General features: G+C 45.4%; 3 non-coding genes across 3 annotated transcripts; all 3 read right to left on the reverse strand.

The window, feature by feature from the left end:
• Positions 1-2,592: 2,592 nt before the first annotated feature.
• trnas-aga (transfer RNA serine (anticodon AGA)) lies at positions 2,593-2,674 on the reverse strand. Its single transcript has one exon. It is a non-coding gene; the product is annotated as a tRNA-Ser (tRNA).
• Positions 2,675-3,875: 1,201 nt separating this feature from the next.
• On the reverse strand, positions 3,876-3,949 carry trnai-aau (transfer RNA isoleucine (anticodon AAU)). The gene has a single exon. It is a non-coding gene; the product is annotated as a tRNA-Ile (tRNA).
• A 20,819-nt stretch (positions 3,950-24,768) lies between these two features.
• trnag-gcc (transfer RNA glycine (anticodon GCC)) lies at positions 24,769-24,839 on the reverse strand. Its single transcript has one exon. It is a non-coding gene; the product is annotated as a tRNA-Gly (tRNA).
• Between the last annotated feature and the right edge of the window lie 711 nt (positions 24,840-25,550).

Here is a 25,550-nt window from a genome sequence, read left to right on the forward strand (position 1 = left end):
CATTAGGAAGTGTTCTTGTTATAAGTGTATTCCTCAGCTTTCCCCAAATTATCTTCTTCTTGCCAACATCTCTAGTCTTTTATCCTGCAATAACTCAGCCAACACTTAAATCTCCAAAAGCTGCTTGTGTTAATTTCTTTAAATCACAAATATCATGTGTAAATACTGGCCATGTAATACTCTGCATTGTGGAATAATAGTTTATTTTAAAGGGAACTAGAGAAATCAAGAAAGGCTTTTTTTCTAGAATTAATAAATGCACATCCTGTTCACTGGGGAAATTAAATCCACACTGAGCAATCTTCAATATGTTCAGAATATGACAGCAAGAATCCTATCAGGGATGCATTACACCTGTTTTCAAGTCCTTGCACTGGTTACCTATCAGATTTCGAGTCAACTTCAAAATCCTTATCCTCCTTATATACTGTCCTACAACTGTTATTATTGATCACCGAATTATTGTACTTGACATGACTTCATTCAGCCTTTCCTGAACGTCTATGACAGGCAGAGAGAGTGCTGTTTCTGGTGCGATCTTTTGCAGCTGACATTTCACTGTTTTAAACGAACAAGAAATTAGATTGCTCATAAATCAGTTATTCTATATAAACACAGCGTAATTGCCCTCCGAAAATCCTCTTTTTCTTGTTCGTTTTAGAGACCTTGATCGAAACTGATTTTAGATGTCAGAAAGGATTTATTTTCTCTGTATTTCCTACATTGCTTTGTCGAGATTTTAACTTTATATCTAACTTTATATCTAGGCTCAGATTTCAACTATAAATCGTACAGTAATTAATAGCAGTAAATACTGATGTTTTGCGCCCTCTTACCACAAAAATATATGTTTTGTAGTTGGGATTAACTTTATTTCGTACGCGTAGCTACTCCGATTCGGACACCGAACAGTTAAAGATGGCGGCAAATCAGACACCCAGAGGGGGGGCGTCTTCTCGCCTCCATAACTAAAATGCCAAATAGGAGTGGCTTAAGCGACATACACAGTCGTGTAACTGACAGTTTGAGGTAGCCTATCGTGTAAATTTCGCTTTGTTGCTGATAGGTTAAGCTTTCGAAACTCTGCCCCAAAGTCATGTGACTGATTTTTCGCCCTGTTTCGTTGGTTAAACGCAATGATCACAAGCACCACCATGGTAACTGGGATGTGTAGTTTTTAATTCCGTTTGAATTATAACTGTACGTACTGTCTTCATATTTGGCCAGGGCTTTAAAGAGAAGGCGCGCCAAAAAAATTCGGTGCCGTCGTCTCCGCTTTAAAGGTACCCCCGTGCTGGAAGAATTTGACCTCGGAACGTTTGCCCAGCGTAGTTATAGTGGACATAAAAACAAGAGTTCGCTGGCATTATATCCTAGAAGACACAGACCGGCACCAGACCGGTAAATGCTTGATGAACTAGGGATTGGACAGTTTCCAAGTGCTTGTACAATCGATGGAAATGTTCAAATAAATGTGCAAAAGAAATAAACAAAATAATCATTTATTTCTTTATCATATTGGCTAGCTAATGTCCTCTCTTTGCTAGTTAGTGGCTGTGTTTCTGCGTTGGGTAGCAACGGGTGACTGTTCTCAGGCGGAAGATGTAAACAGCTTAATTTTCGTCTTAAATAATTTTTAAAAATTAAAATTCATTCTATACAGCAATCACATATTTGGGTACCGTTTCATAAAACTTTCATGCTTAAAATGTTTAGGGAGAAATGGAAGACTGGTGTGTATTTTTTCTTTAAACTATCAAGACCAGCCATACACAGTACAGTTTATGTACATACAGTAATGTTTATGTTCCTAAATTAATATCGTTTATGACCTTCAGATGCGTTATGCTCCTCTTCTTTTTATGCTCAGCTACTAAAATTTCCCTTTAGTGGTAAAATTCCATATAAATATTCAAAACTAAGCAGATTGAAATGTGCACAGTAAAGACATTAGATGATTAAATCTTTTCACTACCAACCAATGCACCACGAGTGCCCCTGTCGGTCATTTTGGCCAGCCAATCACTTACCGCGGTGCCCTACGGTGCCCTGCGGGTTGGTTACTGTACCACGGGTTTTTACCGCTCATTTTGAATGGCTGCATCTGTAGGTTGTCTCTCGCAGTGTTCAGGAATTGCATTCCGAAACTGAGTCAGATCAAAAGTTGTAAGAAAAGCACCTATGGTGTCGGTTCTAACAGCTTTATTGATTCGATGTTAAAGGCCGGAAATGGGGCACAAGACACGCGACCGCAAAAAGCGTCGCCATCTGCTTCCAGCTGCAAAATGCCGTTTGCGGACGCTGAAGCATTTGAACTTGAACTTTATTGCCATATGTAACCGGTACTGGTACAATGGAATTCTTACTTACAGAAGGTCTCTCGATTGTAAAACAAGTGTAAAAAACAAGACAAAGTGCAAACAGTGCATCAAGACAATGTACAAACAAACAATAGACAATGTGCAAGTAAACATGTAGACATTTCTTTCCAAGGCAGCGGGTACAAGCGATCTCGCGTTTTAAAACCACCAGGAAAAGCAGAAAGGCACTTTTCCTTGCTTGCGCCGGCACACAACGACGTGAGGAGAACACCGTAGTCGGCAGGATTCGAACCTGCGCAGGGAGACCCCAATGGATTTCTAGTCCATCGCCTTAACCACTCGGCCACGACTACAGCAAGCGCTGCTGTTGCTGCGTTCTTGCTACAATCTCACATGGATCGCGAGGCACCGGTGGAAACCTTTTTCAAAGTCGTTCTCCATTAAAAAAAAAACCTTTCCAAAATACAAGCCTTGCAGACAGACACGCCTCAGAGGACTTAAGGGTGGCTTCATGTGGGAATGATAAAGTCTCCCTGTCCGGACAGGAAAATGGCACTTTGTTAGACACAAAGAAACAATCAACAACAGACAAATGTCTACAAGCATTTTAGAAGCCGCACTTGAAATAGCTCTTATATTCGTGTTAGACGCTGGAATCGCCTTTTTATTGACGCTCTTACGAACGCCATGGAAAGCAAAACAAAGCAAAGTAGAGCAGAACAAAACGAACAAAATAAAACCCTCACGTCCTGCACTTGAATATAATGCCGTTACGTGCCGAAGCGGTATTGGACGTCATCCTAGCACTGCAACCCGGGGCGTACGGTATATGGGAACGAGCACACGTCACGAATCGTCTCTAATCACTCCCTGCACTGTAAGGCGCCTTGAAGCGTGCACCCTCAACATTCATCTTTGCGCATCTGTGAAAGGTAAACTCTTGAGCAAACTCTGAACCAGACGCTCAAACTCCAGCTAGGATTAGGGGTTGCATTCCCACGCTACTTGAACACTTTGTTTACGCTCAGTGCTGGATTTTGGGAACTTTAGGACGAGTGGGACTTTTCTCCTATCTGTCAATTCGTTTTGTTTTGGAGACTCTTGGCTGTCTGTGTTGTATAGTGCAGCGTGAAGAAAACGTTTTCGAAAACTGTGCCGGCTCAAAAGTTGTAAGAAATCCTCTCCAGCTCTTTTAAGTCTCTTCAGTTTTGTCATTTAAAGTGAAACTAGATGTATAACTGGAGCCTCACTTATGCAAATGGTGAGGCTCCAGTTCGACATCTAGTTTCACTTTATATGACAGAAGTACGTCAGACTGCGCCGGACTGGGGGATCATTTCCGGTTATTTTTACCATCTTAAACATTTGAAATCCTCCCCTAGGCAATTGTGACACTTCATCTTGGCTCCACCTAGGACACTCTTCAATCTTCCATCACTTCTCTCTTCTCCCGCAACACTCTCGTCTGTCGGCAGTATGTGGCGTCTTTGCATTACCACCAATCTCACCACAGCAAGAAAGCAACGGGTTTTGGCAAGAGAGGAGGAGACTGCCTGGCCCGAACGGGGATCGAACCCGCGACCTTGGCGTTATTAGCACCACGCTCTAACCAACTGAGCTAACAGGCCTCGTGCCTGCTGTCCTCTCTGTGCTGCAAAAAATGGAATTCAGGGAAGTTTCTTTTGTCCTTCTTTGAATAGAAAGCCCTGCGATTCAGTGTACGGGCTTTCTCGTGCTGTTTAATGGTTCTTGTAACCCAAATCCTACACTGGCCTGAAGTGCCCCCCCATTTCATAGCATTTTTCAGCTGATTTCAAATGTACCTAAAGGAGAAGCATTATTGAAGACCATCAATTACCAAGAGCTTTTGTCAAAGGTTTTGGTGGTCACTTTTAATGAGCACAGAGAGCTATGACCTCGGATTTACATCTCATCCAAAAGACGGCGCCTTTTTACCACACAGCGTCTCCGTCACTATACTGGGGCATTGGGACCCGCACAGACCTCAGGGTGAGCGTCCCACCGCTGGCTCCATTAACACCGCTTCCAGCTGTAAGCTTTGCTTTTCCCTGTAGGTCACCCTCATGCGGTTACTGACCTGGCTCACAGCTTCTAAGCTTCAGTGGGTTTTCAGTTGCGAGTTGAAAGGGGATGCAAGTGATGGAGCCGCTAACTGCAAAAGCCACTGCATTGGCCGGGAATCGAACCCGGGCCTCCCATGTGGCAGGTGAGAATTCTACAACTGAACCACCAATGCACACTGCAAGGGTCTCCAAAAAAGACGTTTTTTTACCACTCTGTGCTGGATGTTGGGTCCCAAGGGAACTTCTGGACGAGTGAGAATTTTCTGCTATCAAAATTTGGTTTCGGAGACTTTTGGCAGCCTACAGATGCAGCCATTCAAAATCCGCAGGCGATACCGCATTATTTTGCGGTACGCTGTACGCAGTCTACCGCAAGCTACCGGTAAATACCGCGAGTTACCGTAAATTCTCCTATAATACGACAAGCAAAATAATAGTATCCGGAATTTCCGCAAGGTGGAGCTAATAAAGCTCAACCTCTCATGTTTGAGCTGTGGCCATCAAAGTCTTTAACGAAGATATTACTAATAGTATTAATAATGAATGACCTTGGACAAGCTGTAAGTGTAAACTCAAAGTATTGCCCTGGTCAACATTTTTTTTTTCATTGACCATCTTTGTAAAAGTAACACCACAGCATTTCGCAATCACGCATTTGTTTCCAATCATGCAAAGTACAGTAATTTTTGAGAATCGCTTCACCATGCCTTTCACATGCTCATAAAAGAGATTGATTTAGGAACATAAACATATTACCATATGAAAACTGTAATGTATACAGTATGTATATGTATATTTAATGTCTTAACTGTGCCCGTTTAAGTATTGAATATTCATATCTAATTTTACCACTGAAGGGAAATCTTAGTAGCTGAGCATAAAAAGAATAGGAGCATACTGCAACGCGTGTGAAGCCATAAACGATATTAATTTTGGAACATAAACATAGAGTATATGGCTGGTCTCGGTACTTTAAAGAAAACATACACGAAACATGGTTTCATTATGACCAGAATCGGTCTTGAGATATTTTTAACTTGATTTACAGTATTTGAGAGGTATGTCTTAACACCGATACTACAGTGCTTAAGTACTGCTCACGTATATGTTTCTAGGTTTATATTATGCATTTCATACGGTCAAATTACTTTTGAGCAACTAATAAGAAGCGCGAAACGGTATGCGTTTTAGTTTCGTTTTGTGCTGGGACCCGTGGATTGATTAGAGATATCAAGTACATACAAGTCATTTTTTAAATGTTGTAGTTCGTCTTGAAAAAATGTTACGAGTACATCATCTATCAACAATTACACAGGTTCTGTTTCCATATTGCGGATTTTGGTTACGTAATATTATTTTCTAGATTTCACGTTGTGAATATATGATTTGGGCAAACAGAGCCGCAAAGAAGTACATTATGGGTTGTTGTTGTTTTTTTTGCAGTTTTATCTAGAACAAGCGATGCTTAAACCTTTGTCTGATTCTTGTGAAACTATCCACACGACAGTTACAGTACCTAGGAGTTGACTTCAGTGATGTCACTGATGGGATGTTTCTAAAAATCCATCCTCTGTAAAACGTCTTCTCTAGTTGTCCTGCATATGTATTCGCTAATGAAGCTGTGTGTTCTGAGCCTGGATCTCTACATTTCTGTATGAACCAGCTTAGAGGGCTAAAGACAGCTTGTGTTTAAATTGAGTGTAAGGCAATTTATGCTTCTAAAGTCATGGTCAGCATTTATTATTGTACTGTGCTGTAAACTTGTTCTGTGCCTAGTCACATTATTTTATAGCGTTTTTATAGTGTTATCAAATCCGGTGGCGCTGTGTGTTAGTTTCCTGACTCCCATGTCACATGGTCTGTGATTGAAGCCTGTGAAACCGGTTTAATTCGTCACAGCCAGCACTCCGGCAGAGAGGGGGTTGTGCTCGTAAAGTAGAAGCAGGCGAGATTTCCAGCGAAAGACACCTCCCCCCCACCCTCATACGATTCGCATTGTAATTACACATTGTAATTGTATTACACATTGTACACATGCTTAAAAGAGAAGAGAGAAAACGCAAGCCTTCTTCAGGTGTGAGGGTCTTCTGCTCAGAATGAAACGCTAAAATGTAATGTAGGCTCTGAATGGGTTCAATTATGATTTGGGCTTGATTAAGGTCGCTGCCTTTCATCTAAAACCGTACTTGAATCCTTCGAAACTAAAAATCAGCGTTAGTGAGTTCTAAATAAAGAGGTATCCAGGTAACAGTGAAACGGGCGGACAGTCTGGGGAGATCGCCCGTTTTCCATGTAAATAGTTCCCTGGTTCCGCACCCCTTGGTGTTTCTCTCGCTCTCTCTCGGGTCACCTGATCATTAGCTCGAAAGATTTCAGTGCTTTGTGTATATTCTAATGGTAGTGGGGGCAGGGTGTGTGGGAACAGGTTTGGTTGAAATTGCATTGGAGATCTATATTCTTCACACCTGAAACATTTTCTCTGAAAGCATTTTCTTCGCAGTTTAACCGATCTTGTTACAGCATGTTACAGTTTACTATTATTAACCATATTAATTTTAAGTGCTTAATGCCATTTTTTGACCAGGCACGAATATTCTTAAGTCCATATCTTCGCAAGTGAATCAGTGCGAATTGCAATACTAATTAAATTAAAACTACTAACTACTAACTAATACTAATTAAAACAAACCAGAAACGTGTTGTTCTGTTTAATGACATTACAAGTGGAAAGATTACAGATTTTAATCGTCTTTAATTTTGTTACGTTATACATTTTAGAAACGTTTCATCCATACAAACACCACAAAACTATTTTCGATTGTATTTCTGAATAGTATGTTACACTTAGTTCACTGTTTTAAATACATCTAATTAAGAAAGTTAGGTGTTAGCATAAACTATTAGCAATCAATAATATTAAATTTAGCACTGTAATAAGCTGTTGCACTTTCCCCCGCATCTTGTAAAAATATATTTTCATTGTTCAAATATACATTAAGTCTGACTATCATATAATAAGTTAAATACAAAACTAAAGAAAAAATAGGGTTAAATATAATTCAAAATATTTTGCTAACAATGTTAACTGTTTATGAATAATAAAATGTATTAACTAAGGAGTAGGATGGCACAGTTGTTAGTATGTTTTTTGTTTTGTTTCTTTTTCATAAATACAACAGTAGTACCTGATGTCTCAGTGGCTTTCAAAATTAAATCATGCATGCAAACCTGTGAACTAGAAAGATAACTAAGATATCCATCCATTTATAATGGTGGCGAAATGGTTAGCATTGCTATCTTGCAGCACTGGGGTCCTAGGTTCAATTCCTGCCATCCTGTGTGTGTGGGGTTTACATGTTCTCTCTGGGTTACATGGTTTTTCTCCATATGTGTGATATGACTCCCTCTCGCACTCCAAAACATACTGGTAAGTTAATTGGTTTATGGGAAAACTGGCCCTGGTGTGTGTGTGTTTGTGTCTGTCTGTCCTGTGACGGACTGGCGCTATGTCCAGAGTGTATTCTGCCTTGTGTCCGTTGCTTACTGGGATAGGCTCCAAATCCTCTGTACTGGATAAAGAGATTAGAAATGGATGGAAGTAAAGGCACTGTGTGGATGGAACTATACACAGTGTTAGAAACCCACGATGAAATGGCAGCATCTCACTGAGAATAAAATATTTTATAGTGCTGGCTTAAGGAAACAGCCTTTCCACCTCTCTTGCACATCAGTATCCATACCTAGTTATTTAAACAAATTGCCTCTAAGTATAAACATCTTAATATGCTGGGTCTGTGGATCCGCATCAGCTATGTTTGCCCATTCCTTCAATTCATGTGCATCCAACACACAGTTCAATGCCAGCAACTACACATAATCTAAAATACAATCCTTATTTCAGTATCTATGTAAACATATAGTCTGTTAACTTCATCATCTTCATCAAAAGTATGCCTAACCCCATTAGGAAGTGTTCTTGTTATAAGTGTATTCCTCAGCTTTCCCCAAATTATCTTCTTCTTGCCAACATCTCTAGTCTTTTATCCTGCAATAACTCAGCCAACACTTAAATCTCCAAAAGCTGCTTGTGTTAATTTCTTTAAATCACAAATATCATGTGTAAATACTGGCCATGTAATACTCTGCATTGTGGAATAATAGTTTATTTTAAAGGGAACTAGAGAAATCAAGAAAGGCTTTTTTTCTAGAATTAATAAATGCACATCCTGTTCACTGGGGAAATTAAATCCACACTGAGCAATCTTCAATATGTTCAGAATATGACAGCAAGAATCCTATCAGGGATGCATTACACCTGTTTTCAAGTCCTTGCACTGGTTACCTATCAGATTTCGAGTCAACTTCAAAATCCTTATCCTCCTTATATACTGTCCTACAACTGTTATTATTGATCACCGAATTATTGTACTTGACATGACTTCATTCAGCCTTTCCTGAATGTCTATGACAGGCAGAGAGAGTGCTGTTTCTGGTGCGATCTTTTGCAGCCTACATTTCACTGTTTTAAACGAACAAGAAATTAGATTGCTCATAAATCAGTTATTCTATATAAACACAGCGTAATTGCCCTCCGAAAATCCTCTTTTTCTTGTTCGTTTTAGAGACCTTGATCGAAACTGATTTTAGATGTCAGAAAGGATTTATTTTCTCTGTATTTCCTACATTGCTTTGTCGAGATTTTAACTTTATATCTAACTTTATATCTAGGCTCAGATTTCAACTATAAATCGTACAGTAATTAATAGCAGTAAATACTGATGTTTTGCGCCCTCTTACCACAAAAATATATGTTTTGTAGTTGGGATTAACTTTATTTCGTACGCGTAGCTACTCCGATTCGGACACCGAACAGTTAAAGATGGCGGCAAATCAGACACCCAGAGAGGGGGGGGGGGGCGTCTTCTCGCCTCCATAACTAAAATGCCAAATAGGAGTGGCTTAAGCGACATACACAGTCGTGTAACTGACAGTTTGAGGTAGTCTATCGTGTAAATTTCGCTTTGTTGCTGATAGGTTAAGCTTTCGAAACTCTGCCCCAAAGTCATGTGACTGATTTTTCGCCCTGTTTCGTTGGTTAAACGCAATGATCACAAGCACCACCATGGTAACTGGGATGTGTAGTTTTTAATTCCGTTTGAATTATAACTGTACGTACTGTCTTCATATTTGGCCAGGACTTTAAAGAGAAGGCGCGCCAAAAAAATTCGGTGCCGTCGTCTCCGCATTAAAGGTACCCCCGTGCTGGAAGAATTTGACCTCGGAACGTTTGCCCAGCGTAGTTATAGTGGACATAAAAACAAGAGTTCGCTGGCATTATATCCTAGAAGACACAGACCGGCACCAGACCGGTAAATGCTTGATGAACTAGGGATTGGACAGTTTCCAAGTGCTTGTACAATCGATGGAAATGTTCAAATAAATGTGCAAAAGAAATAAACAAAATAATTATTTATTTCTTTATCATATTGGCTAGCTAATGTCCTCTCTTTGCTAGTTAGTGGCTGTGTTTCTGCGTTGGGTAGCAACGGGTGACTGTTCTCAGGCGGAAGATGTAAACAGCTTAATTTTCGTGTTAAATAATTTTTAAAAATTAAAATTCATTCTATACAGCAATCACATATTTGGGTACCGTTTCATAAAAATTTCATGCTTAAAATGTTTAGGGAGAAATGGAAGACTGGTGTGTATTTTTTCTTTAAACTATTGTAGTGGCAATGCTTGTTAATAAGACAGAATTAAGCGTTGGTATGCTCCTAAAGGAGGCCCCATCTCACCCTCCATCTCTGTGGTGCAGCCACAGAGAAAGAATTCATGCAAGCTGATTTAAGATGTTTTTCTTTTGATAAGAAGCAAGCTCCCAGACGGGGATGCAATTAGCTAAGCCTGGCTATCATGATCAATGGTCATCCACTGGCGCCTATCTGTCTAGGGAGTGCCGAATGGACATCTGGACTGCATTTCTAAGTGTCAAGAGTAAGTGACTTATATCTCACCTTGACCAACCAATCAGGGACTGGCAGGGCGTGGTAATACCACGTGGGTCTCCAATGCCCGCCAAACTCTCAACCAATCAGCACACATCTGGGTCTTGATCAAAAAGGGAGCGCAAGCTCAGTTCTGGGCTCTCCTTGGCCATTTTCACGCATCCTCAGAGACAATCACGTGACAACTGCTGTTGTCTGCAAAAGGACTTGGACTTTGTTCTAAGCGCGAGGCCGAGGATCCCGTACGTATTCAGAATTCTACCAACGTGAATGCTCCGCTTGATCAACGGCAGCCTACAGTTGGACCCTCGTCGACAACCTGAATAGCTTATTCAGAAGCAGCGCTGGACCGGGAACGAACCAGCTTCTTCCCAGGCAAAAGAGTGACTTGTGAGGACTCGCGGTCACACTCTGTGCATAGAGACTTTCTACTAGCCAGCCGGACTGCTGGTAGATCCCCTCGGAGCAACGACTGCCCTGCGCGCCGCAGTCAGATTCCTCCGCCCGTCCTACTCCGAGCTGCACCTCGACTGGTTGGCCGGTAGCCAGAGGACGCCGACACAACGCCCATTGGACAACCGCTGCAACAGAGCCTGTCAGCTGGTTTGGTGTTCGTGCCGGGAAATTCCAAATCCAAACACAGTGGATAAGTAAACCCCATGTTCTACATTGCGTCTCGAGAATTTAATTGTACCTCAACACAAGTTGTTATCAATTTAATTCATGAGTAATGTATTTACTTCCGAGTTTAGAGTAACAGTGGGTAATAACACTGATTAGCGATTTGGTAACCGAACGATATATATTGACATATATTCTCTGTTGTGTATCTCTTTGTGTTTGCATCTCTTCGAGATTATATACCTTGTATATTGATAACCCTCACAGTAAGGTCTGCCGCTCGTATCCAGGCAGACTAGTATATGTTTGGTGCACAGTTTATATTAATAAATGTATCTCGTGTATTGAACCCGTGTGTGTGCGTTGTTAGTTGTTCTGACGATTGATTTTCTAAAAGCCCAACGAACAACCTCGTGATTACTGCTACAATTGATAATTGTCTCAGTAAACCCATCAAACCACTACATTTAATGGCGTCCCTGGGTGGGCGAGTTTAGAATGAAATGAGAATCAATCGCACAGAATAACTGATATTGCTGTGAGTTCAAGTTCAGCACAGCACCGCGGCTTCTATACGCGAATACCGGGTGTGCTGATAACTGCGTAAAGAAATCCCCCTGTTTTCTAGCGTTTAGTGTAACGTGTACTGATTGGAAATCCATCTGCTCGGGTGTTTAGATTCCATACTGTATTTTGGTAAAAGAAAAAAAAGTAATACTCTTAAAGTTTCTCTGACGTAATGACAATGGCTGCTAAAATGTCTGAAGTGGAGTCGCTTATAAGTACTATTTCTAGCGACGACAATCCTGGTTACTGGAGCGGTATCGAAAAGTTGAACTTTGATGATATTGAGAAGCTGCAAGTAGATTTAGTAGCTAAGGTAGCGAACCAGCTTAACACAGGAGGGTCCGTGAACGCAGTTCAGGTCCTATCGAGTTTCGCCTTAAATCTAGCTAAACAGCTGGAACTGTCTTTGTCCGAGCTGACAAAGTTTCAAAAGCTTCAGGGAAAGCTAGAAAGATATAAGGCGGAGCGAGTTGAGTTGTTGGATATAATCAGAGAAAAGAGAGTGAAAAATGAGGAAAGTGAAGACAGACTCAGGGAAGTTTTAGGTAAATTAGATGACCTGTCTGCTAGAGAAACTGCGGCTGAGGTAGCTAGGAGAGACCTGGAAGCGAGCTTGAAAGAAAAAGAAAAAGAAATTGAGCGTTTAAATGAGCTCAGCCAGGAAAGGCAAAAGGAGTTAGATGCTGCCGTACTGGAAGCAAAACAGGCTAGATCCCACTTGCATGCCAGCCCACCTAGCAGCCCGGAGCGCTCACCCAGCGCGCCGGGAGGAGGTTTCTCCCGGCCAGGGTCTGTGGTCGGATCGGCATGGGGGAGATCGCCGAGTCCTGCGCGAGACGCAAGGGCGATGCAATTCAGGCATAGACCCCCTGCTCCTGATCACGGCCGTCCCCCTGCCCGCGGAGAAACCGTAAAAATTAACCTCCACTCCCTGAGGCAGTTAGCCAAAGATGTAGAAAGGTTTGACCCGTCAGTGTCAGGGAATAATGTGGAAACCTACATCGATGAGCTGAGACATACTTTGCAGTTTATGCCCGGAGCGTCCGAACAGGAAAAGGCTATGTTAGTAAGGAAAACTACTAGCCGAGCGGTCCACGAGTGGATGTCTAGACAAGGACCGGAGGTCTGTAATAGCTTTGAGGAGCTGTGTCAGGCAATGATCGGAGAATTTTCGGCTTTTATCGATCCCATAGCTGCCGTGGCCGCTGCGCACCATATTAAGCACGAAAAAGCTGAAGCCCCTCGCGACTATTATGAGAGGCTTAGGCGCACTTATTTTGCAGGGCGGAATGAAGAGGGTTGCGAAGAGAACGTGAATTTCAAAGGTTTATTCATTGCTAATCTGCATCCCTCAATCAGGAAAATGATTGTGATGCACACTGATGCAAAAGCGATGAAAATGGCTGACATTAGAAGGTTGGCTCAAAAAGCCTGGGGAGCTGAAGTCTCTGCTTCCTCAGAGCGAAAACCTGCTAAAACGGCCGTGTTCGCCACTAAAGCCAGCAGGGTTGACGACTCGCCTCAGCTCGAGGGAGCTGAGGTTCCTGAGCCCGCTAAGCCCCGGCGCAAAATAGGCAGGCAGGACCGCACTAAGCGTCAGAGCCGCCGTGAGCGCTACGGGGAAGGCAAGGGCACAGGCAGAGCCTATCAGAAGGCTGGACGAAGGGAGTCGACTGCAACCCGCCTGGCCAGGCTTGAACAAGCCCTGCTTGAGAGATCAGGACAGGGTAAACCTTCCGCACTGAATGCCGGAAGCGTGAATGAGCTTAGTGGGACCACGCCCCTTCTCACTGGAGGAGGCGGGGATCCATCCCAAACCCCTCCCTCAGTCTATCTGATTGGGTGGGAGGGTTCCTGCCTGGAAGAAGGCTGTGACTCTGAGTTGGGCGCTGACCCCGCCCCTGAAGTCAAAGAAAAGGCAGGCTTCCAACAATTCTTAGGGAATCTCAGCCAGAAAGGCAAAGCAAGGCGTATTTATATCAAGGTTTCTCTTGAAAACGTCTTAGATAGAGAAGCACTGGTTGACACTGGGGCTGAAATTAGTTTGATGTCAGCCGATCTACTCAGCGAGCTCAAACGAGTAGCGAAAGGAAAAGGCATCAGACTTAAGGTAGAACCGTGTAAGATAGATATTTCCAGCTATACCCAGGATCATGCCAGGATCACACACCGAGTGTGGGTGGCACTTAGGTTCGGGCCAATGAACGTGGTGCATCCTGTTTACATCTCTAGGTTTAAAACAGAGCCACTACTCATTGGCCAAGACCTGCTTGACAGGCTGGAGCCTCTGGTGGACTGCCAGCGTGGAAAATTGTGGGCTCAGGTCAAGCACCCTAAGCCTGTCGTACAGCAAAAAGGGGGGTTCAGTGGTTATGCTGTGATCACACAGTGCCCACTGAACACCATAGCTGAGTTGGAGGATTCTCCTGGTTCCTCTGGACGAGAAATAAATGTCTCTTCTTGCTTTCCAAAACTACAGGGAAGTCCTGCCCAGGCCAGCACTCCCACGGTCTCCCAACTACAGGAGCAGTGCTCCGAGCAGCTGCTTGACCCGCCAGGTAAAGCACACCCCTTTTTCATCCCTGAAGAAGAGTGGATCTCCCTGTCCGGTAATGAATGGGAGTCCTTTCTGTGCGCCCTGGTACCTCAGGGGGACAAGGACTACCACCCCATGGTGGTGGGAGGGGTCCAGGTGGCAGAAGTGCAGGTTGATGATGTAATTCTCAGCCTCAGCTCTGAGAAGTCCATAATCAGTGAAGGTCTGTTCGAGGACCTGTCGCGAAGCCGTCAGGTGACCCTGGTGACGCAATCACAGGGTCTGTGGTGGGCACCCCCACCTCATAGGTCCATTTGGAGCAAAGGAAGCTGTGCAGCTTCCATCTCCATCGGAAAAAGGAAGTTTGCTCACTACTTCCAGGTAGCACCTCAGCTGACCCATTCGGTCTGTATTGGTGCAGACCTGTTGGTTCGACTGGGCGCCCAGTTGGACACAGTAAACAGTGTGCTGTGGACACGGGTGAACCCAGATGCCCACTCTCTAAGCGGCGACCCCGAGAACATTCGGTCAGGTCAGACGATTCCTCAGGCCTGCCAGGTAGTAAACGAATCGGACCTGATCGTTCCTGCGTCAACAGCAGGGTTTCCGGTACGCCTTGTCCTAAAGAAGGGACAGAGGATGGATGCTGAGATGGTTTTCTTCCAACCATCAGCTCAGTTTATCAGACTGAACCTAGCAGTCTGTGGTACCCCCAGACTGGAAAGGAATGGCCGAGCCACCTGCCTGTTGGTGCAAAACATAGCAAAACAAGATGTCAAAATCCCTGCTCGCACTGACATGGGACTGGTAATTGACAATGGGTTCTATGATTTCGAACTGGCCATCCCAGTACTGGGGCAGCTCCCTGGTCCCTTGGCCAGGGAGGGGGGGACCGAGCAGGTGTACTACACCTACCCCCGGCGGATGATTGCAATTATGCCAATAGAGGGATTCTGCAACCAGGAGGTGTGCAGAGTGGACCTTAGCGATAAGGATGAGATGGTTGTGTATACAGTACACGCAGGGGTTCCGACGGACCACTCAGCCGAGAGTGCGACCCGGGATACCGCCATGCCGTCAAAAGCGGGGTTCCTAGAGCAGGTACAGGATCAGGTTGGTAAGGCAGATGCCCTGGAAACGGAAAGCCAGCGTCAGCAGCTGCATCAGATCTTCCAGGATTTCCAGGAAGTGTTTGCACGGGACGCCTATGACTGCGGGGTGACGGATTTGCACACAGTGCGCATTCCTACGGCCCCTGGCGCCCGCCCAACCTATGTCAGGCAGTATCGCATTCCCCTCACGGCATACGAGTACATAAAGCAGACGTTGGATGCTCTACTAGAGCGTCAGATCATAAGGGAGTGTAACTCCACTTATAACTCCCCACTGTGGCCGGTGCTGAAACCCAATGGTAAGTGGCGTCTGACCATTAACTACCGGCAGTTGAATAAACAGGTTCCTTTGTCACGATGGCCAATGATCTACCTAGATCGGGAGTTAGCCAAGGTGACAACAGCAAAATATTTCACCACAGTGGATGTGGCCAATGGGTTCTGGACCCTTAAGGTAGAACCGACAGACCAGTACAAACTGGCCTTTTCCTTTGGAAACAGGCAGTTCACCTGGAATCGATGCCCCTTTGGGTATTCCAACTCCCCAGCGGAGTTCAACATATTTCTGCACAAAGCCATGAGTGATGCAGCCGCCAGGGGCAACCTGGTCTATGTGGACGATATTCTGATGCGGAGTCAGACCTGGGAAGAACACATGGCCGAGATCAGGCATGTGTTGACCCAGCTCTCCCGTGCAGGGGCCAAACTGTCTCTGGCTAAGGGACAGTGGTGTAGGACCCAAGTGGAGTACGTGGGACTATTGGTTGGAGCCCAAGGCATACAGCCACAGTCCAGCAGAGTCCAAGCTATCCAGAATATGAAGTCGCCCACTAACCTGTCTGAACTGCGCAGCTTTCTGGGAGTATGTAATTATTCCCGGCAGTTCATTGAGGATTACGCTGAAATAGCAAGGCCCCTCCACAAGCTGCTGCAGAAAGACGTGCCCTTTGAGTGGGGACCTTCCTCAGAACAGGCTGTGATGGAGCTGAAGCGCAGACTCGGTAGTGCGCCGTGCTTGGCCTACCCTGACAAAAATAAGGTCTTCTACCTTGAAGCAGGGTTCTCAGAGCACTGCCTTGGGGCTGCTCTGAGTCAGGAATATGACCAAGAGCGAAGGGTGGTGGCGTATGCCAGTCGAGCCCTGAACCCAGTGGAGCAAAAGTTCTTGGACTGCGAGAAGGCCCTGTTGTCTACGGTCTGGTCGGTAGAACACTTCCGTAGTTATGTAGGGGGACAAAAGATCATCATCGAAACCTGCCACCAACCTGTGACATTCCTGCATAGCCAGAGACTCAAAGCGGGCAGGGTGTCAAATAGCAGGATTGTGGCATGGATGATGGCCCTACAAGGCTATGAGATAGAGGTACGTTATGCACAGAGCAAGAAAATGTACCTGGGACAGGGCCTGGCTTTGGGCCAAGTGTGTCACGGCTGTGACACTGACATGGAAGCTCCAGAAACAATTCCCGCTGCTGAGCTACCGAACAATCACCGGTACTACGATGAAAACGTGGGCCAGGGCTTACCCATGGCCTATGTTGACGGTTGCTCTTTTCGCCACAAACAGCAGGTGCTAGCAGGGGTAGGAGTAGTCTGGCAAGACAATACTCCCTGTGGGCCGACCCGCTATAAGCTAGGACCAAAGACTAGTCAGTATGCGGAAGTAGCTGGGGTGCTGATCACCCTCCAGCAGGCCCTGACAAATGGCCTTAAACAATTTGTCATCTGTAGTGACTCGAACTACGCCCGACATAGCTTCGTGTCCCATCTTCCGTATTGGAAGGGTAACGGCATGAAAAATGCCCGGGGCAAGGAAGTAAAGAACAAAGAGTTGTTCCTGGCCAGTGACAAGCTCACGACCGAGGCTGGAATGATGGTTTACTGGAGGAAGGTGAAGGGACACTCCCAGGTGAAGAGACCCGACAAAGACGGGAATGATGAGGCCGACCGGCTGGCTAAATCTGGCGCCTTAGAGGGTGAACCCTGGCAGTTCCAGCAGGAATGGCTACCCCCAGAAACCGTGGCTGAGGTCAAGGCGGTCACCCGAAGCAGGGCTAGACAGGATGTCGGAGCTGACCCTCAATCTGTAGTGCTTGGGTCACAGGGTTTTAACACCGATCTTGCAGAAATGCAGAAACAGGACCCAGCAATTGGGCTAATGTATCAGCATATCGCTGACCCAGTGCGTCAACCTCTTTCGGAGCAGGTGCTGAGCCAGTCTCCAGAGCTGAAGGAGCTGGCAGAGGTGAAAGACAACCTAAAAATTATAAAGGGGTTGTTGGTTTGTGTACCAGTTGCACAAGGTGTCCCAAAGTGGGTAGTTCCCCGCTGCCATCGGGGGGTCATGATCCAACACGCTCATGACGAGCCCTGTGGGGGTCACCGGGGAATCAAGGCCACGTACGACACTATCCAGCAGGTGGCATTCTGGCCTCACATGGGCCAAGACATCGCCGCGTATGTAAAGGGGTGTCTGACGTGTAGCCAGTTCCAACCATCACGGCCCTTGCACCGTGCACCACTCCAGAAAAAGGGCATGACATTCCCCTGGTCCAATCTACAAATGGATTGGGTGGGGCCGCTGGTGAGGTCATCCAGAGGGAACAAATATTTCCTCACGGTTACGTGTGCATTCACAAAATGGATTGAGTGCCTCCCAGCACCCAACGACACGGCAGAGACAACTGCAGTGCTGTTGGTGAACCATGTGTTCAGTCGATGGGGACTCCCCCTGACCGTGGACTCGGATCGGGGAACCCATTTCACAGCTACAGTAATGGCAACCCTGTGGAATATGCTTGGGGTCAAGGCCCAGTTGCATATCTCCTACCACCCTCAATCCTCGGGCCAGGCAGAAAGGGCAAACCGAACGGTGGTTAGTATGCTCAAAAAGTTTGTCTCCACCAGCAGTAGGGACTGGGACATTAAGCTGCCCCTGGTTCTGATGGCCATCCGAGCCACGCCCCATTGCTCTACGGGGGTCCCACCTTTTGAGATGATGACAGGTCGGAAGATGACTCTTCCCCTACACTGTCTTTATGGGGTGGAGGACCTGAGCACGACGGGGGCTGCTATGGCCCATCAGTATGTGTCAGCAAGCACATCTGCAGGCAACCTTTGCTTTTGCCCAGAACAATCTGGGAAGGAGTGCAGAGGGTAGGAAAGCATACTATGACCGAAAGGCAGTTAACCAGGAACTCCAAGTAGGAGACAAGGTCCTGTACTTCCAATTTGCCAAACCCACAGGGGTGGCCCGGAAATTCTTACCCAGTTGGACAGGACCCCACGAGATTGTCGATAAGGTATCACCGGTAGCTTATCGAATTCGGATTGAAAAAGGAAGGCAATCTCTGGTCTATAAGTGGGTGCATCGCAACCACCTCCGGTTGTATCGCCCACCTCAAATGGCGCCGGAGGACACAGAATAGGGTTAAAAGTCTAAACCCGATCAAGAGGGGGGTGCCCCTTTGTAGCTGCAGGTAGTTAGGTACTGTAGTGTAGGTCCTCCTAGGAAAATATATTCAAAATTATAGTGGAACTGTACCATGTGCCTCATCTGTGTTCCAGAATGGGAATCCTAAAACTGCCACGGCTGGTCCTGACAGTGCTGTGGATCGCTTCGACACAGCCCCTTGAAGTTGTGGAACCCGGTCCTCCTACCGGCATAGTCCTGCAGGACGCTCCCGGATTGTTGTTAACAAATTGCAGAACATATACTCAGCGAGTGTATGTGCGGCTGGACCCAAGTGATGTGTTTCGGAAGCACATCAACATGAACAGTAGGGTGTCCCATCATGGCAGGCAGTGGGCTAAGGATGCTGTATGGCATGCCCAGCTAGACACTATACACATGCTCCGCCAGCTGAGGAAGGCAACAGTCAGCCAGGAGGAGATGACAGGCCTCAGCCGCCCCAAAAGGTTCTTGGGGGGTCTGATTGCTGCGGCCTCCACCGTGGGCTCGCTATTTTCAGCTGGTCTGTTTGCTGCTTACACTGTCACCCTGACCACCCTGAGAAGGCAGGTGTCTGGGTTACTTAAGGAAATGCCAGAAATTCAGGACAGGCTGTATCAACAGCAGCAGCGGCTGGAAAGCCTAGGGAAAACCTTACAGGGCACAATATTAGCAGTAAACCTTCATGCAGCAGTGTTAAATAACACCCTCCACACCGTGGGCAGGATTGTCGACGTGTTACAGTGGGATTATGCTTACGTGCAACAGGTCAGGATGCTGATGCAGGATTTGCTTAGGGAGCTTAGTGCCACGATAACTAGCTTAGCCATGGGACAGATTCCAACTTACTTGGTTCCACTGTCCTTAGTAGAAGAAGTACTTAGGACAACCACTTCTGAGATGGTGCAGCCATTACAGGTACATTTTGCATACAGTCTAGGCAGTGCCATTCCTATACATGTCAACCCTGAAGCCAAGGAAATAGGTTTCCTGTTGAACCTTCCCATCGTGAGTGGCAAGGATATCTATAGACTCAAGTCTATATCGAACGTTGGCTTCTGGAGGGGGGACATGCATGTGAAGTTGACCACCCCACCGCTCGTAGCTTACCAGGAGGATGATCCAAATTTGTATCTTGTTCCAAACCTGGAACTGTGTATATCAACCAAGGATATCCACTGGGTATGCCCAAGTAAGCCATTCCTTAGGGACACAACTCAGAGGTTGTGTGGTATCAGAAAGGGGGCTGCCACTGAAAAGTGTAAAGCCACAGTGACGAGCAAAAGTGAGGTTAACGAACCCCAGGTTGAGCAGGTGGGAAAGCAATGGCTGGTCAGCACACCACAGTTAACGGTTACAATAACATATGACAGGCATGATACAGCTACCGAAGTGCAGCTACCCAACCAAACAGTTTTTCTACAAGTTCCTGAAGGAGCGATAGTGCATCTCAACGATTTAGCACTGTATCACCTGGAGTCAGAACTATACGAAACGGAACTCGAGATTGTGGACGCTTTCAGAGGACACGGCATTGACTTGGATGAGAGAATCCAAGAGACAGTAAGTCTTGAGGGTGTACAGGTAGTCGAATTTGTTCTTAACGACACAAACTTAAAAACTACACTGGTAGGTCCCAAGCACAGTCGTTGTGGATCCTCTGGGGCGCTAGGAACAATAAACGTGGTCATCTTGACACTGCTGCTGGGTAGCTGGATCATGGCTGGGGTAATGTGTTGGATGCTGTTCTCTTGTATCAAAGCCTTGCGGGGTAGTTTGAATGAGACAAAGGGAGCAATGGTTTATCACCGAAATCAGGTAACCACTCCCAAACGTCTGCCTGCTGCAGAGCTATCCGATACTGATAGTGAACTGCCGGAAGTTTAAGGTCTAGAGCTAATGATGATGCCCAATGCCTCATTCCTAGGTACCTTATAACTGAGAGCAGGTATACGCAACGTTCTTTCCAACACTATTTCCTGTACAAATTCTCGAGAGGTAATGTGAATATTGGGTGGTAGAATCCACCGTGGTACAACAAACATCACTTAACTCTGTTTTTGTTTTGAAGGCAACAACGCCTCAGGACCTCGTGACCTTCAAAAAGGGGGGATATGTAGCGGCAATGCTTGTTAATAAGACAGAATTAAGCGTTGGTATGCTCCTAAAGGAGGCCCCATCTCACCCTCCATCTCTGTGGTGCAGCCACAGAGAAAGAATTCATGCAAGCTGATTTAAGATGTTTTTCTTTTGATAAGAAGCAAGCTCCCAGACGGGGATGCAATTAGCTAAGCCTGGCTATAATGATCAATGGTCATCCACTGGCGCCTATCTGTCTAGGGAGTGCCGAATGGACATCTGGACTGCATTTCTAAGTGTCAAGAGTAAGTGACTTATGTCTCACCTTGACCAACCAATCAGGGACTGGCAGGGCGTGGTAATACCACGTGGGTCTCCAATGCCCGCCAAACTCTCAACCAATCAGCACACATCTGGGTCTTGATCAAAAAGGGAGCGCAAGCTCAGTTCTGGGCTCTCCTTGGCCATTTTCGCGCATCCTCAGAGACAATCACGTGACAACTGCTGTTGTCTGCAAAAGGACTTGGACTTTGTTCTAAGCGCGAGGCCGAGGATCCCGTACGTATTCAGAATTCTACCAACGTGAATGCTGGTAGATCCCCTCGGAGCAACGACTGCCCTGCGCGCCGCAGTCAGATTCCTCCGGCCTTCCTACTCCGAGCTGCACCTCGACTGGTTGGCCGGTAGCCAGAGGACGCCGACACAACGCCCATTGGACAACCGCTGCAACAGAGCCTGTCAGCTGGTTTGGTGTTCGTGCCGGGAAATTCCAAATCCAAACACAGTGGATAAGTAAACCCCATGTTCTACATTGCGTCTCGAGAATTTAATTGTACCTCAACACAAGTTGTTATCAATTTAATTCATGAGTAATGTATTTACTTCCGAGTTTAGAGTAACAGTGGGTAATAACACTGATTAGCGATTTGGTAACCGAACGATATATATTGACATATATTCTCTGTTGTGTATCTCTTTGTGTTTGCATCTCTTCGAGATTATATACCTTGTATATTGATAACCCTCACAGTAAGGTCTGCCGCTCGTATCCAGGCAGACTAGTATATGTTTGGTGCACAGTTTATATTAATAAATGTATCTCGTGTATTGAACCCGTGTGTGTGCGTTGTTAGTTGTTCTGACGATTGATTTTCTAAAAGCCCCAACGAACAACCTCGTGATTACTGCTACAATTGATAATTGTCTCAGTAAACCCATCAAACCACTACACTATCAAGACCAGCCATACACAGTACAGTTTATGTACATACAGTAATGTTTATGTTCCTAAATTAATATCGTTTATGACCTTCAGATGCGTTATGCTCCTCTTCTTTTTATGCTCAGCTACTAAAATTTCCCTTTAGTGGTAAAATTCCATATAAATATTCAAAACTAAGCGGATTGAAATGTGCACAGTAAAGACATTAGATGATTAAATCTTTTCACTACCAACCAATGCACCACGAGTGCCCCTGTCGGTCATTTTGGCCAGCCAATCACTTACCGCGGTGCCCTACGGTGCCCTGCGGGTTGGTTACTGTACCACGGGTTTTTACCGCTCATTTTGAATGGCTGCATCTGTAGGTTGTCTCTCGCAGTGTTCAGGAATTGCATTCCGAAACTGAGTCAGATCAAAAGTTGTAAGAAAAGCACCTATGGTGTCGGTTCTAACAGCTTTATTGATTCGATGTTAAAGGCCGGAAATGGGGCACAAGACACGCGACCGCAAAAAGCGTCGCCATCTGCTTCCAGCTGCAAAATGCCGTTTGCGGACGCTGAAGCATTTGAACTTGAACTTTATTGCCATATGTAACCGGTACTGGTACAATGGAATTCTTACTTACAGAAGGTCTCTCGATTGTAAAACAAGTGTAAAAAACAAGACAAAGTGCAAACAGTGCATCAAGACAATGTACAAACAAACAATAGACAATGTGCAAGTAAACATGTAGACATTTCTTTCCAAGGCAGCGGGTACAAGCGATCTCGCGTTTTAAAACCACCAGGAAAAGCAAAAAGGCACTTTTCCTTGCTTGCGCCGGCACACAACGACGTGAGGAGGACACCGTAGTCGGCAGGATTCGAACTTGCGCAGGGAGACCCCAATGGATTTCTAGTCCATTGCCTTAACCACTCGGACACGACTACAGCGAGCGCCGCCATTGCTGCGTTCTTGCTACAATCTCACATGGATCGCGAGGCGCCGGCGGAAACCTTTTTCAAAGTCGTTCTCCATTAAAAAAAAAACCTTTCCAAAATACAAGCCTTGCAGACAGACACACCTCAGAGGACTTAAGGGTTGCTTCATGTGGGAATGATAAAGTCTCCCCGTCCGGACAGGAAAATGGCACTTTGTTAGACACAAAAAAACAATCAACAACAGACAAATGTCTACAAGCATTTTAGAAGCCGCTCTTGAAATAGCTCTTACATTCGTGTTAGACGCAGAAATCGCCTTTTTATTGACGCTCTTACAAACGCCATGGCAAGCAAAACAAAGCAGAGCAGAGCAGAACAAAACGAACAAAATAAAACCCTCATGTCCTGCACTTGAATATAATGCCGTTACGTGCCGAAGCGGTATTGGACGTCATCCTAGCACTGCAACCCGGGGCGTACGGTATATGGGAACGAGCACACGTCACGAATCGTCTCTAATCACTCCCTGCACTGTAAGGCGCCTTGAAGCGTGCACCCTCAACATTCATCTTTGCGCATCTGTGAAAGGTAAACTCTTGAGCAAACTCTGAACCAGACGCTCAAACTCCAGCTAGCATTAGGGGTAGCATTCCCACGCTACTTGAACACTTTGTTTCCGCTCAGTGCTGGATTTTGGGAACTTTAGGACGAGTGGGACTTTTCTCCTATCTGTCAATTCGTTTTGTTTTGGAGACTCTTGGCTGTCTGTGTTGTATAGTGCAGCGTGAAGAAAACGTTTTCGAAAACTGTGCCGGCTCAAAAGTTGTAAGAAATCCTCTCCAGCTCTTTTAAGTCTCTTCAGTTTTGTCATTTAAAGTGAAACTAGATGTATAACTGGAGCCTCACTTATGCAAATGGTGAGGCTCCAGTTCGACATCTAGTTTTACTTTATATGACAGAAGTACGTCAGACTGCGCCGGACTGGGGGATCACTTCCGGTTATTTTTACCATCTTAAACATTTGAAATCCTCCCCTAGGCAATTGTGACACTTCATCTTGGCTCCACCTAGGACACTCTTCAATCTTCCATCACTTCTCTCTTCTCCCGCAACACTCTCGTCTGTCGGTAGTATGTGGCGTCTTTGCATTACCACCAATCTCACCACAGCAAGAAAGCAACAGGTTTTGGCAAGAGAGGAGGAGACTGCCTGGCCCGAACAGGGATCGAACCAGCGACTTTGGCGTTACTAGCACCACGCTCAAACCAACTGAGCTAACAGGCCTTATTCCCACTGTCCTCTCTGTGCTGCAAAAAATGGAATTCAGGGAAGTTTCTTTTGTCCTTCTTTGAATAGAAAGCCCTGCAATTCAGTGTACGGGCTTTCTCGTGCTGTTTAATGGTTCTTCAAAAATTCAAATTCAAATCCTACACTGTCCTGAAGTGCCCCCCCATTTCACAGCATTTTTCAGCTGATTTCAAATGTACCTAAAGGAGAAGCATTATTGAAGACCATCAATTACCAAGAGCTTTTGTCAAAGGTTTTGGTGGTCACTTTTAATGACCACAGAGAGCTATGACCTCGGTTTTACATCTCATCCAAAAGACAGCGCCTTTTTACCACACAGCGTCTCCGTCACTATACTGGGGCATTGGGACCCGCACAGACCTCAGGGTGAGCGTCCCACCGCTGGCTCCATTAACACCGCTTCCAGCTGTAAGCTTTGCTTTTCCCTGTAGGTCACCCTCATCCGGGTACTGACCTGGCTCACAGCTTCTAAGCTTCAGTGGGTTTTCAGTTGCGAGTTGAAAGGGGATGCAAGTGATGGAGCCGCTCGCTGCAAAAGCCACTGCATTGGCCAGGAATCGAACCCGGGCCTCCCGCGTGGCAGGCGAGAATTCTACCACTGAACCACCAATGCACGCTGCAAGGGTCTACAAAAAAGACGTTTTTTACCACTCTGTGCTGGATGTTGGGTCCCAAGGGAACTTCTGGACGAGTGAGAATTTTCTGCTATCAAAATTTGGTTTCGGAGACTTTTGGCAGCCTACAGATGCAGCCATTCAAAATGCGCGGGCGATACCGCATTATTTTGCGGTACGCTGTACGCAGTCTACCTCAAGCTACCGGTAAATACCGCGAGTTACCGTAAATTCTCCTATAATACGACAAGCAAAATAATAGTATCCGGAATTTCCGCAAGGTGGAGCTAATAAAGCTCAACCTCTCATGTTTGAGCTGTGGCCATCAAAGTCTTTAACGAAGATATTACTAATAGTATTAATAATGAATGACCTTGGACAAGCTGTAAGTGTAAACTCAAAGTATTGCCCTGGTCAACATTCTTTTTTTCATTGACCGTCTTTGTAAAAGTAACACCACAGCATTTCGCAATCACGCATTTGTTTCCAATCATGCAAAGTACAGTAATTTTTGAGAATCGATTCACCATGCCTTTCACATGCTCATAAAAGAGATTGATTTAGGAACATAAACATATTACCGTATGAAAACTGTACTGTATACAGTATGTATATGTATATTTAATGTCTTAACTGTGCCCGTTTAAGTATTGAATATTCATATCTGATTTTACCACTGAAGGGAAATCTTAGTAGCTGAGCATAAAAAG

This window comes from Atractosteus spatula, assembly GCF_055471065.1.
Source record: "Atractosteus spatula isolate fAtrSpa1 chromosome 16 unlocalized genomic scaffold, fAtrSpa1.hap1 SUPER_16_unloc_2, whole genome shotgun sequence".
Taxonomy (NCBI): domain Eukaryota; kingdom Metazoa; phylum Chordata; class Actinopteri; order Semionotiformes; family Lepisosteidae; genus Atractosteus; species Atractosteus spatula.